This window comes from Pseudophryne corroboree, chromosome 6, assembly GCF_028390025.1.
Source record: "Pseudophryne corroboree isolate aPseCor3 chromosome 6, aPseCor3.hap2, whole genome shotgun sequence".
Taxonomy (NCBI): Eukaryota; Metazoa; Chordata; class Amphibia; order Anura; family Myobatrachidae; genus Pseudophryne; species Pseudophryne corroboree.
The window spans coordinates 54,549,882-54,568,555 of record NC_086449.1 but is presented as its reverse complement, the minus strand read 5'-3'; the positions used below and the strand labels follow the sequence as shown (position 1 = coordinate 54,568,555).

Below are 18,674 nucleotides of genomic sequence, written 5' to 3'. Positions count from 1 at the left end.
CTTGTGCGTAAGTTCTCTCCGTAATCATATTGTCTTACTGTGAGCCACTTCTCTCTCTCCCTCTCTTCTCTTTCTCTCGTATTTTCCCTTGATTAGACTTAATTGTATTGTATAGTATTTCTTGTGTAGTTATCTGGTTAGTTGGTTTATGTTATATTGTAGTGTATCATTTGTACTGTTATTCTTTTTGCAAGTATAATAGTCATAATACATATAATAGGTTTCGGACCCTAAGCCCAGGTATCTGTGTATTCTTTATAGTGTAAAGTATTCCCTGAGCGTCGGTGACGCTCAAGCAGCTTTGTAGTTAATCAGGTTACACAAGGTTGCACTTACACTTTGTCTCTACACTAAGGTTTGCTGTGTATTTCATTGCTAAAGGTATAGATATAAAGGTTTAACGTTGTGAGCGTCTGCATCGCTGGTGATCTCCTCGTGGTCCCGAGCGCCGCTACGCTATAGCGAATCATTACGATAGTCAACAGCCAATAGCGTGCCTGCCTGTGATCACTTGGCCGTGAGTGAACGTGACGCCTGAGCGTCTCGATCACGGCTAAGCGATCGATACGCAACTTGCGTACCCTTACGGTACTTCTTACGTAGATAGCGTACAGTGTTCTTAGACCTCATAAAGGGTTATATATACGATAAATATTCAGCTTTATCATTGGAGACAGGATTATCCGCTGATGCATCTGAAGATGCGATCCGGACCATTCGTCCAGCAGATCCCACTGAAAAATTCTTGCGTGAAATCTGCCGAATGGAATCGCTTCGTAAGAAGCCACCATTTTTCCCAGGACTCTTGTGCATTGATGCCCTGACACTTGGCCTGGTTCTAGGAGGTTCCTAACTAGCTCGGATAACTCCCTGGCTTTCTCCTCCGGGAGAAACACCTTTTTCTGGACTGTGTCCAGAATCATCCCTAGGAACAGCAGACGTGTCGTCGGAATCAGCTGCGATTTTGGAATATTTAGAATCCACCCGTGCTGTCGTAGAACTACTTGAGATAGTGCTACTCCGACCTCCAACTGTTCTCTGGACCTTGCCCTTATCAGGAGATCGTCCAAGTAAGGGATAATTAAGACGCCGTTTCTTTGAAGAAGAATCATCATTTCGGCCATTACCTTGGTAAAGACCCGGGGTGCCGTGGACAATCCAAACGGCAGCGTCTGAAACTGATATTGACAGTTCTGTACCACGAACCTGAGGTACCCTTGGTGAGAAGGGCAAATTGGGACATGGAGGTAAGCATCCTTGATGTCCAGGGACACCATATAGTCCCCTTCTTCCCGGTTCGCTATCACTGCTCTGAGTGACTCCATCTTGATTTGAACCTTTGTATGTAAGTGTTCAAAGATTTCAGATTTAGAATAGGTCTCACCGAGCCGTCTGGCTTCAGTACCACAAATAGTGTGGAATAATACCCCTTTCCTTGTTGTAGGAGGGGTACTTTGATTATCACCTGCTGGGAATACAGCTTGTGAATTGTTTCCAATACTGCCTCCCTGTCGGAGGGAGACGTTGGTAAAGCAGACTTCAGGAACCTGCGAGGGGGAGACGTCTCAAATTTCCAATCTGTACCCCTGGGATACTACTTGTAGGATCCAGGGGTCCACTTGCGAGTGAGCCCACTGCGCGCTGAAACTCTTGAGACGACCCCCCCCATCACCTGAGTCCGCTTGTACGGCCCCAGCGTCATGCTGAGGACTTGGCAGAAGCGGTGGAGGGCTTCTGCTCCTGGGAAGGGCTGCCTGCTGCAGTCTTCTTCCCTTTCCTCTACCCCTGGGCAGATATGACTGGCCTTTTGCCCGCCTGCCCTTATGGGGACGAAAGGACTGAGGCTGAAAAGACGGTGTCTTTTCCTGCTGAGATGTGACTTGGGGTAAAAAGGGTGGATTTTCCAGCTGTTGCCGTGGCCACCAGGTCCGATGGACCGACCCCAAATAACTCCTCCCCTTTATACGGCAATACGTCCATGTGCCGTTTGGAATCTGCATCACCTGACCACTGTCGTGTCCATAAACATCTTCTGGCAGACATGGACATCGCACTTACTCTTGATGCCAGAGTGCAAATATCCCTCTGTGCATCTCGCATATATAGAAATGCATCCTTTAAATGCTCTATAGTCAATAAAATACTGTCCCTGTCAAGGGTATCAATTTTTTCAGTCAGGGAATCCGACCCAGCCACCCCAGCGCTGCACATCCAGGCTGAGGCGATCGCTGGTCGCAGTATAACACCAGTATGTGTGTATATACTTTTTAGGATATTTTCCAGCCTCCTATCAGCTGGCTCCTTGAGGGCGGCCGTATCTGGAGACGGTAACGCCACTTGTTTTGATAAGCGTGTGAGCGCCTTATCCACCCTAGGGGGTGTTTCCCAACGCGCCCTAACTTCTGGCGGGAAAGGGTATAACGCAAATAATTTTCTATCGGGGGAAACCCACGCATCATCACACACTTCATTTAATTTATCTGATTCAGGAAAAACTACAGGTAGTTTTTTCACACCCCACATAATACCCTTTTGTGGTACTTGTAGTATCAGAAATATGTAACACCTCCTTCATTGCCCTTAACATGTAACGTGTGGCCCTAATGGAAAATACGTTTGTTTCTTCACCGTCGACACTGGAGTCAGTGTCTGTGTCGACCGACTGAGGTAATGGGCGTTTTAAAGCCCCTGACGGTGTTTGAGACGCCTGGACAGGTACTAATTGGTTTGCCGGCCGTCTCATGTCGTCAACCGACCTTGCAGCGTGTTGACATTATCACGTAATTCCCTAAATAAGCCATCCATTCCGGTGTCGACTCCCTAGAGAGTGACATCAGCATTACAGGCAATTGCTCCGCCTCCTCACCAACATCGTCCTCATACATGTCGACACACACGTACCGACACACAGCACACACACAGGGAATGCTCTGATAGAGGACAGGACCCTCACTAGCCCTTTGGAGAGACAGAGGGAGAGTTTGCCAGCACACACCAAAACGCTATAATTATACAGGGACAACCTTATATAAGTGTTTTCCCTTATAGCATCTTAATATATTATAATATTGCCACACAAAATGCCCCCTCTCTCTGTTTTAACCCTGTTTCTGTAGTGCAGTGCAGGGGAGAGCCTGGGAGCCTTCCTAGCAGCGGAGGGGAGTGAAGTTTCTTCACTCCCCCCGTCACGCGGCTGCATTGAAGTGCAGGCAAATATGGACGAGATCGTCCATATTGGCCTGCATGCACAGCCGACGGGAGACCAGCGATGAACGAGCGCGGGGACGCACATCGATCATCGCTGGAGTCTCCACACTGAAAGATATGAACGAGTTCTCGTTCATTTATGAACGAGATCGTTCATATCTTTCAAAAAAATCGGCCAGTGTGTAGGGCCTATAAGATATTCAGCATATGCATCATATTAGCTGATGTCTATAATGCTGGTATCTTTGCATATTGTGTATTATAGTAACCTTAAGTTACTCATATGTTGCCTTTATTTCCTGGCAACTGTGTAGCTTCATCTATTGTAGATAGATACAAATGTAACCTTTACCAGATAGCTGTGCTATTGTTAAATACATGCAATGTGTCTGTTAAGATGGAGTCACTGGGTCTATTCCTTGTTACTAAATTAATATGTATTAATTAAGTTACCTATAAATTGCTAATAGCTGTGCACGTTGCAAACATATAAATGTTTAGCATTGACTGGCTATATTGCCACTTGCTAAGTGCTACAGCTATTGGGTTTTTCACTGTGAAATATTTTGCATATACATATTAATCATATTAGCATACAATGAAGCTGCTAATATACACAATTAAATAGGTATTAGTGTGGTATATTAGTATGTGCAATGGTCAGTTTACACATTGATTTTCAGAGAGAGCACTGTGTTAATCCAGCACTTCATAGCAGCATTGTATATAACAAATGCTGCAGCTGTTGGATTTTTCACTCTGTAATAGTTTACACATGCACATTGATCCTGTTTACATGTAATGGGATAGAGCTCTGCTAGTATATGCAGCTACATAAGTATTAGCATAATATATTAAATACATTGGCAACCAGTGACCAATCCGATTACTGCTATGGCATCATGCGACTTCCCTGGCCAATCGCGTTCCTCCTATGTTAAGTATAGGAGAAGCACTGGTAACTTCCTGCCCACAGCTCCCTTTCCACCACGTCATGCTGATCATGTGATTCACTCGGCCAACGGCACTCCCTCCCATTGTAAACATAGGAGGTTTGGTCACATGTTGCTCAGTGGCCAATGAACTATCTCCTGTGTTAAATGAAGGAAAAGATCATTGTCCCGCAGGTATTATGATTTATGTGTACATTGCTTCTTCAATGCATTAGGAGAGGGAGCTGGATGATCTGAATATAATGCTAGTGGCTTACAGATCTGGATACCATAATCAATGTAACTGGGCCGTCACATGATGTTGATCGGCCAATCAGCTGTCTCCTATTATAAACATGGTATAAAATTAAATACTACGCCACTGTTATATATGTAGTTGTTGTAATAACCACATATGGATTCCTTTGCTCCCTACTTATTAAATTATATTCCATTTGATATTTATTAGTGCCCTTTCAGTAAAGAGTATGATGTTGTTATGATATTAAGATATTATAGTCCAAAATAATTAATTATTAGTGTTACAATTGGCTCCACTGATAACAATTTAGTATTGTCCAAAATTGGTAATCCTTCCAGGGTGTATCATCAATAGTGCATAGATTCATAATTGCATACCCCAAAGATGCATGATTTCAATATAAAAACATGCCTGTATAATAGTGTCTGTGTGATGTGACTGGTATTTCAGTGAGAAAAAGTTGTGTAAAAAGAGAGGCTATACATATGTGTATCAGAGTTTCCTACCCTCCCTCATTCTGCAGGAGACTCCCCGAAATAGTAGCAATCTCCCTCACTCCTTGAATAGACCAGCAATCTCCCTGATTTTACTTTACATTCTTGAGGTATAAAAATAAATCAGAGATAAATGCATTCAAATGAGTTCATCAGTGCCATTTCCTGCATTGTTATAAGGCACAATGATCCCTATGGCTACATGCATTTTAAATAAGGTTTCTCTTGGCCACTTACAGTATATGGAAGCTCTTCTAAAACATAATACACAAACAATTCCTGAAAAATATCAGTGTCTTTTCTTCAACAAGTAGATCTTACTAACTTTGGGGCTCATTTACATTTGGATGGAAGTCATGTTTATGACACGCCTCTCAGATGTAGCCATGCACATCCACACTGATAGGTGTTACTTTCACAATCTCCCTGAAATGCTTTTGCAAAAGTAGGCAAGTATGATGTGTATGTGTATCAATATCCCAAAGTATTCAGATCCATAGCAAGATACAATAAAACTAAATCAATTCAAGATACGACACAGGTAGCGAGCCTGTTAAGTATTTCATTCACTGTGTGTAGTTAGGTATTTGGTGTATTGTATTGTCTTATTTCGTGTTTGGACAATTTTAATGGATCTATTAAAAGTTAAATTTTAAAATATCTCATGTGGGCCAACAAAGAGACATTCTTTTCTCTCTTCTTTTTGTACAATATAATTGTCTCTGGCTGCACCCCGAATATCCAGTGATAAGGGACTGATTTACTGATGGATATTAATCGGGGCCCTCTCTTTTCAACTTAACATTACTAATTATCCAGCTGGTGCAGGGCACATCCCATCCATTCTCCACTTTTATGCCCTACTAGCGTATAGGCCTGTGTACGCAAACTGTGTAGTCCCTACGCCCTTCCGGCGTACATACGCAGAGTGCGTACACTGTGCGACCTTGTGTACGTAAGGTTTGTAAATAGTATAAAGGTGAAAGGTTAATTACTGCGGCCGCAGCGGCTCAATAGTAAAGTGTATTGAGTGTGTTTAAGGTATATGCTTTTTAGTCCTGTAAGTAACCCAGCGTTTACATAGGTTATATACATGATACACTAGGGACTATATACCAATAACATCTACGGTATCTCTATATATACTGTATATGCATAATGGGGGTAATTCCAAGTTGATCGCAGCAGGAATTTTTTTAGCAGTTGGGCAAAGCAATGTGCACTGCAGGGGGGGGGGGGCAGATATAACATCTGCAGAGAGAGTTAGATTTGGGTGGGTTATTTTGTTTCTGTCCAGGGCAAGTACTGGCTGCTTTATTTTTACACTGTAATTTAGATTGCAGATTGAACACACAACACCCAAATCTAAGTCTCTCTGCACATGTTATATCTGCCTCCCCTGCAGTGCACATGGTTTTGCCCAATTGCTAACAAAATTCCTGCTGCGATCAACTTGGAATTACCCCCAGTGTGCAGTGATGTTATAGAGCAGGGACTCTGCCCCAGGTTATATACATGATACGCTAGGGACTATATACCAATAACATCTATCTCTATATATACTGTATATGTATAATGTGCAGTGTTATTATACAGCAGGGATACTGTCCTAGGTTATACACATGATACACTAGGGACTATATACCAATAACATCTAGCTCTATATATACTGTATATGTATAATGTGCAGTGTTATTATACAGCAGGGACTCTGTCCTAGGTTATACACATGATACGCTGGGTACTATATACCAATAACATCTATCTCTATATATACTGTATATGTATAATGTGCAGTGTTATTATACAGGAGGGAGACTGCCCTAGGTTATATACATGATACACTAGGGACTATATACCACTAACATCTATCTCTATATATACTGTATATGTATAATGTGCAGTGTTATTATACAGCAGGGACTATGTACTAGGTTATACACATGATACACTAGGGACTATATACCAATAACATCTCTCTCTATATATACTGTATATGTATAATGTGCAGTGTTATTATACAGCAGGGACTCTGCCCTAGGTTATATACATGATACACTAGGGACTAAATACCAATAACATCTATCTCTATATATACTGTATATGTATAATGTGCAGTGTTATTATACAGCAGGGAGTCTGTCCTAGGTTACACACATGATACACAAGGGACTATATACCAATAACATCTATCTCTATATATACTGTATATGTATAATGTGCAGTGTTATTATACAGCAGGGATACTGTCCTAGGTTATACACATGATACACTAGGGAATATATACCAATAACATCTATCTCTGTATATACTGTATATGTATAATGTGCAGTGTTATTATACAGCAGGGATACTGTCCTAGGTTATACACATGATAGGATACAGATATAGCTTTCTCTCCCTATATACACCTATACTACAGATGTAGCCACGCTCATCTATACCGTGATGCATTCACACATGCGCACACATTGCTGCATAGTGTGACCGCGCCGCTGTGATACTGATTGCAGCGGGTGTTAGCTCCATAGGGTAACATGGTGTGTGCATGCGTACGCAGTGGACACACTTATCACCACATCACTGCCGCGATACACAATGATGAGCATAGCTACATCTGTATATATAATATACACAATATATATGCCAGTATATGATGCTACCTGTATAAATATAATGAGCGCTGTGTATTACACCGCAGGGTCATCCCCATCCCCCATCTGCCGCTCGCCCACCTTCCATCCAAGGACCTTATTCAGTAAGGATTGCAAAATTATCAAATCACAATCCGGCTTATTATGGAACGGCTGCGCATGAGCAGTGTTTGCATTGCGCACGTGCGAGTAATAATAGCGACAGAAAATGTGTACACACCGTGATCGCATGCAGACGCTGTTTGACCGACAGGAAGCCGGCATTTCTGGGTGGAAACCTGCCATTTTCTGGGTGTGTGTGATAAAACGCAGGCGTGCTCAGGAGTTTTTAAGGAGGGCCTCTGACGTCAGCGATGACCACTTCCAGCCTTTTGTGTCACAAGAATTGTAGCCGACCTTACCTGGCGCAGATAGGAAAAATCTTCCATGTTCCGGTAATTCCGCATAGTTCTGCGATCAGCTGCATATTGCGATGTATTCACAGTTTCTGCAATGGGCGTTATTTTTCGTTTTCTGGCCTGCAACTATCTGATCGCAGAAACCGGTTATTATCTGAAATTGCAATCCTTACTGCATAAGGTACCTAATTCAGACCTGATTGCAACAGCAAAATATTTCTCTAATGGGTAAAGCCATGTGCAGTGCAGGTGGGGCAGATGTAACATGTGCAGAGAGAGTTAGATTTGGGTGGGGTGTGTTCAAACTGAAAACTAAATTGCAGTGTAAAAATAAATCAGCCAGCATTTACCCTGCACAGAAACAGTATAACCCACACAAATCTAACTCTCTCTGCACATGTTACATTTGCCCCACCAGCAGTGCAGATGGTTTTGCCCATTAGAGAAAGATTTTGCTTTTGCGATCAGATCTGAATTAGGCCCTAGGTCGCCACATGTCACACATACCATATATGGTGCCCACAGACGTCTCTCATACACCTGGCACATCGCTCACCTCACTGCCGGTCACCGTCACCTCCACCAAAATGTGTTGTGTCCAATGTTGCCAAGTCTAAATAAAAAACAAGCAGCTGATGAGTGAAAAACAAGGCCAGCACCAGCGTCCTCACTCCTGCTCCTCTCTCCACACACACAGAAAACTTCTCCTCCCCCCTCCTTCCCCTAATCCATGTCCTCCACTCTGAGCTCACACAGAGACTCTCTCTCACTTCCTGATTGTATTAACTCCTTCAGCTCCTGAAGTGGTTACAGCCCCATAGTAAAGCAGGATAATGCAATGTATTACAAGACTAGGAGGCTGCAGTTAGCTTCTTATTTGGCTCCTGCTTTTTATTCAGATAGTTGAGTTTTGCAAGGTTTAACTTATGCCACAAATATGACACCTGACTTCAACAGAGGGTGGTCACTTGCATATGACTGATTTGTATTTTGCCTGGCCCAACGCTGTTTTGGGTATGAAATACGCTGGCAAAGTGGGCGCACACACCATATTTTACCATTTTGAATAAGTAGCTGTAGATTTGCTACAGCGATACAGTCTGTATTAACCCCCAGGCCCGCAGAGACTGCTTGGCAGAATTTAAGGCAAGCTTTGTGCATAGAGCCTGTATTGCAAGCTCCTGATTTCAGGTGCCAAATGTGTGGCCCAAGACTGGTTGACCCTTGTAAAACTACAGCTACTTATTCAAAATGGTAAAATATTGTGTGTGTGTGTGTCATACTTACCTACCCTCCCGGAATGGCCGGGAGGCTCCCGAAAATCTGGTGACCCTCCCGTCCCCCCGGAAAGGTGGGCAAGCCTCCCGCTCTCCCCCTCAGAACGTGCGGGCGGCCCGAGGGGGTCCGATGACGCGATTCGCGCTGAATCGCGTCATCGTAGCTCCGCCCCCCGCTGTGCTGTGCCGATAAACGAGGCGCTGCATAGCGGGGGGCGGAGTCACGATGACGCACGCACTAAGCCACGCCCCTGGAACGCCCATTCTACTGTCAGCCACGCCCCCGAACCGGCTCTCCTGCTGCCGGCCACGCCCCCCATGCACCTACAACGCTGCCTCCTCCCGGAGAAGGAGGTAGCAAAGTAAGTAAGTATGGTGTGTGTCCGCTTTACCACCCATAATTCATGGCCAAATGCTTGTTAGTCAAGGCAAATTGCAAGTGGGTGATCAGAGCCGGCCATAGGCAAACTAGGCAATTGCCTAGGGCATTTGATATGCATAGGGGCATCAGCAGCTTCTGCTGATTAAAATGATATGCGGCATGCCTATATTCTGTGTGTAGCATTTCATATGCAGATACAGCCACAGTCTCACACAGTATATAGGCATGCTGCATATCATTTTAATCAGCAAAAGCTGCTTGTGCATCCTAGCCACATAACAATGCAAATAAGATGCATTTTCATAAAAAAAGGCGCCCGACGTTAGCATTGAGGCAAGACTTCTGAGGACACATCTGTATCCAAGCAGAGGTCACAGTGTTCATGGCAGTGTGAGTGCTGTGTGCATGTGAGTGGGTTGGTTGTGCAGTAGTGTTCGGAATATGTGTAATCAGCATTATGTGTGTCATGTAAAAATGCATTAATAATGTGCAACATATGTGTAAGGGGCACTATGTGTGTCATTATGTATATAAGGGCATTAATAATGTGCAGCATATGTGTAACAGGATACTACTGTATGTGTGTCATTATGTGTATAGGGGCACTAATAATGTGCAGCAAATGTGTATAGGGCACTATGTGTGTCATTATGTGTATAAGGGCATTAATAATGTGCAGCATTAACAAAGGTTGTCATAATGTGTAAGGCGCATTATGTTTCTAAGGACATTAATAATGTGTCATATGTGTAAGGGGCATTACTGTGTGGTATTATGTGTATAAATGCATTACTAATGTGTCGCATTATGTGTATAAGGTGCTCTACTATGTGGCATTGCGTATAGAAAGGGCACTACTGTGTCATCTAATGTGAATAAAGAGCAATAGGGTGTGGTGTAATGGGAATAAGGAGCAATTCAGTATGATGTAATGTGAATAAGGGGCTTTACTGTGAGGAGTAACGTTTATAAGGTAAAGTGATACTACTGTGGGATGTAATATGAATTATGGACACTATCGCATGATCAAATGTGAATAAAGTTGCAGTACTGTGTGGCGTAAATGGAATTGGGGTTACTATTGTGTGGCCATGCCCCTTGCCAGCAAAAGCACACCCCTTTTTGAGCTGTGCGCCAAATGTGCGAACTGTTCCTATTTAAAATATAGGGGGTACAAATACCAAAATAAGGACTGCTATGGGTTAGGGGTGATGGTGCTGGGAAAGAGGTGCAAGGTCGGAGGCGGACCCAGCGGTGGTGCTAGGGGGCACCAGACAAAATCTTGCCTAGGGCATCATATTGGTTAGGGCCGGCTCTGTGGGTGATAGTAAGTTGCCAACCTGTGTGGGTTTCAAGTGTCAAATATTTTGAGCAACGCTGTTTAACCCTTGCAGAACTACAGCTTCTTATTCAAAAGGATGAAATCTGGTGTCTGTGCCCGCCTTACCACCATTTTCATGCCCAAATCATTTTTGTTTAATGCAAAATGTAATATAAATTGGTGTAAGAGAGACGCTAATTTAAGTTTATGCAATGTTAACTTAGTGATCTATCCTTATTTTATTTTTCTCTAACGTCCTAAGTGGATGCTGGGGACTCCGTAAGGACCATGGGGAATAGTGGCTCCGCAGGAGACTGGGCACAACTAAGAAAGCTTTAGGACTACCTGGTGTGCACTGGCTCCTCCCTCTATGACCCTTCTCCAGACCTCAGTTAGAATTTTGTGCCCGGCCGAGCTGGATGCACACTAGGGGCTCTCCTGAGCTCTTAGAAAGAAAGTAATATTTTTATTTTTTATTTTCAGTGAGATCTGCTGGCAACAGACTCACTGCTACGAGGGACCTAGGGGAGAGAAGCGAACCTACCTGCTTGTCGCTAGCTTGGGCTTCTAGGCTACTGGACACCATTAGCTCCAGAGGGATCGAACACAGGTCCAGCCTCGGTCGTCCGGTCCCGGAGCCGCGCCGCCGTCCCCCTAGCAGAGCCAGAAGCAAGAAGACGTTCCTGGAAATCGGCGGCAGAAGACTTCGGTCTTCATTAAGGTAGCGCACAGCACTGCAGCTGTGCGCCATTGCTCCCCATGCACACCTCATACTCCGGTCACTGATGGGTGCAGGGCGCTGGGGAGGGGGGGGGGGCTGCAATATGAGTACCTTACTTGGCAAATTAACACATAATATAGTCTTTAAGACTATATATGTGTAAAATCCCCTGCCATAACTGTATAAAAAAAAAGCGGGAGAAGTCCGCCGAAAAAGGGGCGGGGCTATCTCCCTCAGCACACTGGCGCCATTTTCCCTCACAGCTCCGCTGGAAGGATCGCTCCCCAGGCTCTCCCCTGCAGTTCCAGACTACATAGGGTAAAAAAGAGAGGGGGGACACTAATTTTAGGCCAATCTGTGTTATATAAGCAGGTATAGGGGAAAAATCACTGTGTAGTGTGTATCCCTGTTTTATATAGCGCTCTGGTGTGTGCTGGCATACTCTCTCTCTGTCTCCCCAAAGGACTTTGTGGGGTCCTGTCCTCAGTCAGAGCATTCCCTGTGTGTGTGCGGTGTGTCGGTACGGCTGTGTCGACATGTTTGATGAGGAGGCTTATGTGGAGGCGGAGCAGTTGCCGATAAATGTGATGTCACCCCCTACGGGGCCGACACCTGAATGGATGGACATGTGGAAGGAATTACGTGATAGTGTCGACTCCTTACATAAAAGGTTTGACGACATAGCGGATGTGGGACAGCCGGCTTCTCAGCGCGTGCCTGCCCAGGCGTCTCAAAAGCCATCAGGGGCTCTAAAATGCCCGCTACCTCAGATGGCAGACACAGATGTTGACACGGATACGGACTCCAGTGTTGATGACGATGAGACTAGCGTACATTCCAGTAGAGCCAACCGTTATATGATTGCGGCTATGAAAAATGTGTTGCACATTTCTGATATTACCCCAGGGTACCACAAAAAAGGGTATTATGTTTGGGGAGAAAAAACTACCAGTGGTTTTCCCCCATCTGATGAATTAAATGAGGTGTGTGAAGAAGCGTGGGCTTCCCCCGATAAGAAACTGGTAATTTCTAAAAAGTTACTAATGGCTTAACTTTCCCGACAGAGGTCAGGTTACGGTGGGAGACATCCCCTAGGGTGGATAAGGTGCTCACACGTCTGTCAAAGAAGGTGGCACTACCGTCTCCGGACACGGCCGCCCTAAAGGAACCTGCTGATAGGAAGCAGGAGGCTATCCTGAAGTCTGTTTATACACACTCAGGCATTATACTGAGACCAGCTATTGCTTCAGCATGGATGTGCAGTGCTGCAGCTGCGTGGTCAGATTTCCTGTCAGAAAATATTGATACCTTAGACAGGGACACTATATTGCTAACCATAGAGCATATAAAAGACGCTGTCTAATACATGAGAGATGCACAGAGGGATATTTGCCGGCTGGCATCTAGAATTAATGTAATGTCCATTTTTGCCAGGAGGGGTTTATGGACTCGGCAGTGGACAGGGGATGCAGATTCTAAAAGGCACATGGAAGTTTTTCCTTACAAGGGTGAGGAGTTGTTTGGGGATAGTCTCTCGGACCTAGTTTCCACAGCGACAGCTGGGAAATCAGCGTTCTTACCCCTTGTTCCCTCACAGCCAAAGAAAGCACCGTATTATCAGGTACAGTCCTTTCGGCCCCAGAAAGGCAAGCGGGTTAGAGGCACGTCCTTTCTGCCCAGAGGCAGAGGTAGAGGGAAAAAGCTGCACCATACAGCCAGTTCCCAGGAACAGAAGTCCTCCCCCGCTTCCTCTAAGTCCACAACATAACGCTGGGGCTCCACAGGCGGAGCCAGGTGCGGTGGGGGCCCGTCTCAGGTACTTCAGCGATCAGTGGGCTTGCTCACGGGTGGATCCCTGGATTCTACAAGTGGTATCTCAGGGGTACAAGCTGGAATTCGAGACGTCTCCCCCTCGCTGTTTCCTCAAATCTGCCTTGCCAGCGACTCCCTTGGACAGGGAGGCAGTGCTAGAGGCAATTCACAAGCTGTATTTGCAGCAGGTGATAGTCAAGGTTCCCCTCCTTCAACAAGGAAGTTGTTACTATTCCACAATGTTTGTGGTACCGAAACCAGACGGTTCGGTGAGACCCATTTTAAATTTGAAATCCTTGAACACTTATATAAAAAGATTAAAGTTCAAGATGGAATCGCTTAGGGCGGTTATTTCAAGCCTGGAGGAAGAGGATTACATGGTACCACTGGACATCAAGGATGCTTACCTCCATGTCCCCATTTATCCTCCTCACCAGGTGTTCCTCAGATTTGTGGTACAGGACTGTCATTACCAATTCCAGACGTTGCCGTTTGGTTTGTCCACGGCACCGAGGGTATTTACCAAAGTAATGGGCGAGATGATGATACTCCTTCGGAAAAAGGGAGTTATAATTATCCCGTACTTGGACGATCTCCTTATAAAGGTGAGGTCCAGGGAACAGTTGTTGGTCGGAGTAGCACTAGCTCGGGAAGTGCTACAACAGCACGGCTGGATCCTGAATATTCCAAAGTCGCAGCTGGTTCCTGCAACGCGTCTATTGTTCCTGGGAATGATTCTGGACACAGAACAGAAGAAAGTGTTTCTCCCAGAGGAGAAGGCCAAGGAGTTGTCATCTCTAGTCAGAGACCTCCTAAAACCTAAACAGGTGTCGATGCACCACTGCACGCGAGTCCTAGGAAAGATGGCAGCTTCTTACGAGGCAATTCCATTCTCGAGATTACATGCAAGGATATTTCAGTGGGATCTGTTGGACAAGTGGTCCGGATCGCATCTTCAGATGCATCGGATGATAACCCTGTCTGCAAGGACCAGGGTGTCTCTACTGTCGTGGTTGCAGAGTGCTCATCTTCTGGAGGGCCGCAGATTCGGAATACAGGACTGGGTCCTGGTGACCACGGATGCCAGCCTTCGAGGCTGGGGAGCAGTCACACAGGGAAGAAATTTCCAAGGACTATGGTCAAGCCAGGTGATGTCCCTACACATAAATGTTCTGGAACTAAGGGCTATTTACAATGCCCTAAGTCAGGCAAGACCCCTGCTTCAAAGCCAGCCGGTACTGATCCAGTCAGACAACATCACGGCGGTCGCCCATGTAAACCGACAGGGCGGCACAAGAAGCAGGATGGTGATGGCAGAAGCCACAAGGATTCTCCGATGGGCGGAAAATCACGTGTTAGTACTGTCAGCAGTGTTCATTCCGGGAGTGGACAACTGGGAAGCAGACTTTCTCAGCAGGCACGACCTCCACCCGGGAGAGTGGGGACTTCATCCAGAAGTCTTTCTAATGATCGTAAACCATTGGGAAAGGCCACAGGTGGACATGATGGCGTCCCGCCTCAACAAAAAGCTAAAAAGATATTGCGCCAGGTCAAGGGACCCTCAGGCGATAGCTGTGGACGCTCTAGTGACACCGTGGGTGTACCAGTCGGTTTATGTGTTCCCTCCTCTTCCTCTCATACCCAAGGTACTGAGGATAATAAGAAGAATAGGAGTAAGAACTATACTCATTGTTCCGGATTGGCCAAGAAGAGCTTGGTACCCGGAACTTCAAGAAATTATCTCAGAGGACCCATGGCCTCTTCCGCTCAGACAGGACCTGCTGCAGCAGGGGCACTGTCTGTTCCAAGACTTACCGCGGCTGCGTTTGACGGCATGGCGGTTGAACGCCGGATCCTGAAGGAAAAGGGCATTCCAGAGGAAGTCATCCCTACGTTGATTAAAGCTAGGAAAGAAGTGACCGCAAACCATTATCAGCGCATATGGCGGAAATATGTTGCGTGGTGTGAGGCCAGGAAGGCCCCAACGGAGGAATTTCAGCTGGGCCGTTTTCTGCACTTCCTACAGTCAGGGGTGACTATGGGCCTAAAATTGGGTTCCATTAAGGTCCAGATTTCGGCTCTATCGATTTTCTTCCAAAAAGAAACTGGCTTCACTACCTGAAGTTCAGACATTTGTTAAGGGAGTGCTGCATATTTAGCCCCCTTTTGTGCCTCCAGTGGCACCTTGGGATCTCAACATGGTGTTGGATTTCCTAAAGTCACATTGGTTTGAGCCACTTAAAACCGTGGAACTAAAATATCTCACGTGGAAAGTGGTCATGCTGTTGGCCTTGGCTTCGACCAGGCGTGTGTCAGAATTGGCGGCTTTGTCATGTAAAAGCCCTTATCTGATTCTCCATATGGATAGGGCAGAATTGAGGGCGCGTCCCCAATTTCTTCCTAAGGTGGTATCAGCTTTTCATTTGAACCAACCTATTGTGGTGCCTGCGGCTACTAAAGACTTGGAGGATTCCAAGTTGCTGGACGTAGTCAGGGCCCTGAAAATGTATGTTTCCAGGACAGCTGGTGTCAGGAAAACTGACTCGCTATTTGTCCAGTATGCACCCAACAAGCTGGGTGCTCCTGCTTCAAAGCAGACTATTGCTCGCTGGATCTGTAGTACGATTCAGCTTGCACATTCTGCGGCTGGATTGCCGCATCCTAGATCAGTGAAAGCCCATTCCACGAGGACGGTGGGCTCATCTTGGGCGGCTGCCCGAGGGGTCTCGGCTTTACAACTTTGCCGAGCAGCTACTTGGTCGGGGTCAAACACATTCGGTGCTGCAGAGTCATCCGCATTCTCCCGCCCATTTGGGAGCTTTGGTATAATCCCCATGGTCCTTACGGAGTCCCCAGCATCCACTTAGGACGTTAGAGAAAATAAGATTTTACTCACCGGTAAATCTATTTCTCGTAGTCCGTAGTGGATGCTGGGCGCCCATCCCAAGTGCGGATTGTCTGCAATACTTGTATATAGTTATTGTTTAACTAAAGGGTTATTGTTGAGCCATCTGTTGAGAGGCTCAGTTATATTTCATACTGTTAACTGGGTATAGTATCACGAGTTATACGGTGTGATTGGTGTGGCTGGTATGAGTCTTACCCGGGATTCCAAATCCTTTCCTTATTGTGTCAGCTCTTCCGGGCACAGTATCCTAACTGAGGTCTGGAGGAGGGTCATAGAGGGAGGAGCCAGTGCACACCAGGTAGTCCTAAAGCTTTCTTAGTTGTGCCTAGTCTCCTGCGGAGCCGCTATTCCCCATGGTCCTTACGGAGTCCCCAGCATCCACTACGGACTACGAGAAATAGATTTACCAGTGAGTAAAATCTTATTATTTAATGTAATATTTTCCGAATAAGAAGCTGGAGACGAATAAGAAGCTAACTGCAGCCTCCTAGTCTTGTAATACATTTCATTGTCCTGCTTTACTATGGGGCTGTCACCACTTCAGGAGCTGAAGGAGTTAATGCAATCAGGGAGTGAGAGAGAGGCTCTGTGTGAGCTCAGAGTGGAGGACATGGATTAGGGGAAGGAGGGGGGAGGAGAAGTTTTCTGTGTGTGTGGAGAGAGGAGCAGGAGTGAGGACGCTGGTGCTGGGCTTGTTTTTCACACATCGGCTGCTTGTTTTTTATTTAGAGTTGGCAACATTGGACACAACACATTTCAGTGGAGGAGGTGGGAGAGGAGGTGACGGTGACCGGCAGTGAGGTGAGCGATGTGCCTGGTGTGTGAGGGACGTCTGTGGGCAACATATATGGTATGTGTGACACGTGGCCACCTAGGGCCTAATTCAGACCTGATCGCAAAAACAAAATCTTTCTCTAATGGGAAAAACCATGTGCACTGCAGGTGGGGCAGATGTAACATGTGCAGAGAGAGTTAGATTTGGGTGGGTTATACTGTTTCTGTGCAGGTGAAATATTCGCTGCTTATTTTTACACTACAATTTAGATTTCAGTTTGAACACACCCCACCCAAATCTAACTCTCTCTGCACATGTTACATCTGCCCCACCTGCACTGCAGATGGTTTTGCCCATTAGAGAAATATTTGCTGTTGCAATCAGGTCTGAATTAGGTCCCTTATGCAGTAAGGATAGCAATTTCTGATAAAAAACAGTTTCTGCGATCAAATAGTTGCCGGCCAGAAATTGAGAAAAAACGTCCATTGCAGAAACTGTGACTGCATCGCAATATGCAGCTGATCGCAGAACCATGCTCAATTACCGGAACATGGAAGATTTTTCCTATCTGCGCCAGGTAAGGTCGGCTACAATTCTTGTGACACAAGAGGCTGGAAGTGGTCATCGCTGACGTCCGAGGCCCTCCTTAAAAACTCCTGGAACGCCTGCGTTTTATCACACACACCCAGAAAATGGCAGGTTTCCACCCAGAAACCCCGGCTTCCTGTCAAACAGCGTCTGCATTATGATCACGATGTATACGCATTTTCTGTCGCTATTATTACTCGCACGTGCGCAATGCAAACACTGCTCATGCGCAGCCGTTCCATAATAAACCGGATTGCGAATCGCAAATTAAGCAATCCATATTGAATAAGGTCCTTGGATGGAAGGTGGGCGAGCGGCGGATGGGGATGACCCTGCTGTGTAATACACAGTGCTCATTATATTTATACAGGTAGCATCATATACCGGCATGTATATTGTGTATATTATATATACAGATGTAGCCATGATCATCGTTGTGTATCGTGGCAGCGATGTTGTGACAAGTGTGCCCACTGCGTACGCATGCACACATCATGTTACCCTATGGAGCTAAACCCCGCTGCAATCAGTATCACAGCGGCGCGGTCACACTATGCAGCAATGCGTGCGCATGTGTGAATGCATCACGGTATAGATGAGCGTGGCTACATCTGTAGTATAGGTGTATATAGGGAGAGAAAGCTATATCTGTATCCTATCATGTGTATAACCTAGGAGAGTATCCCTGCTGTATAATATATTGGGGTCGATTCTATTCGGCAACTAATGAATAGCGCCGGGAATTAGCTCCCGACGCTATTCAATTCAGCAACTAGTTACGTCGGCGATGGCCCGTTCTCGCCGACAAAACAGGTAGTTTTGTCGGGAGAACGGGCATTCTCCGACTTAACTCCCCGGCGAGAGGCTGATTCCCGACAGAATCAGCCTCGCGCCGGCCGCGAGGCAGCACTTTTGTCGGGTTTCTCTTCTCATCCCCCGGGGA

The 18,674-nt window shown here is 45.8% G+C and overlaps 2 protein-coding genes across 2 annotated transcripts in view; one reads left to right on the top strand and one right to left on the bottom strand.

Annotated features, from left to right (window-relative positions):
- LOC134936106 (oocyte zinc finger protein XlCOF7.1-like) overlaps nt 1-8,675 on the bottom strand; it is a 34,720-nt gene extending 26,045 nt beyond the window's left edge. Inside the window, exon 1 of the mRNA XM_063931020.1 lies at nt 8,504-8,675. The gene's annotated coding sequence lies outside the window, so the exon portion shown is untranslated. The remainder of the gene's footprint in view (nt 1-8,503) is intronic.
- Nucleotides 8,676-17,027: 8,352 nt separating this feature from the next.
- The window catches only part of LOC134936105 (zinc finger protein 605-like), a 74,003-nt gene continuing 72,356 nt past the window's right edge, over nt 17,028-18,674 (top strand). The window contains exon 1 of the mRNA XM_063931019.1: nt 17,028-17,169. The gene's annotated coding sequence lies outside the window, so the exon portion shown is untranslated. The remainder of the gene's footprint in view (nt 17,170-18,674) is intronic.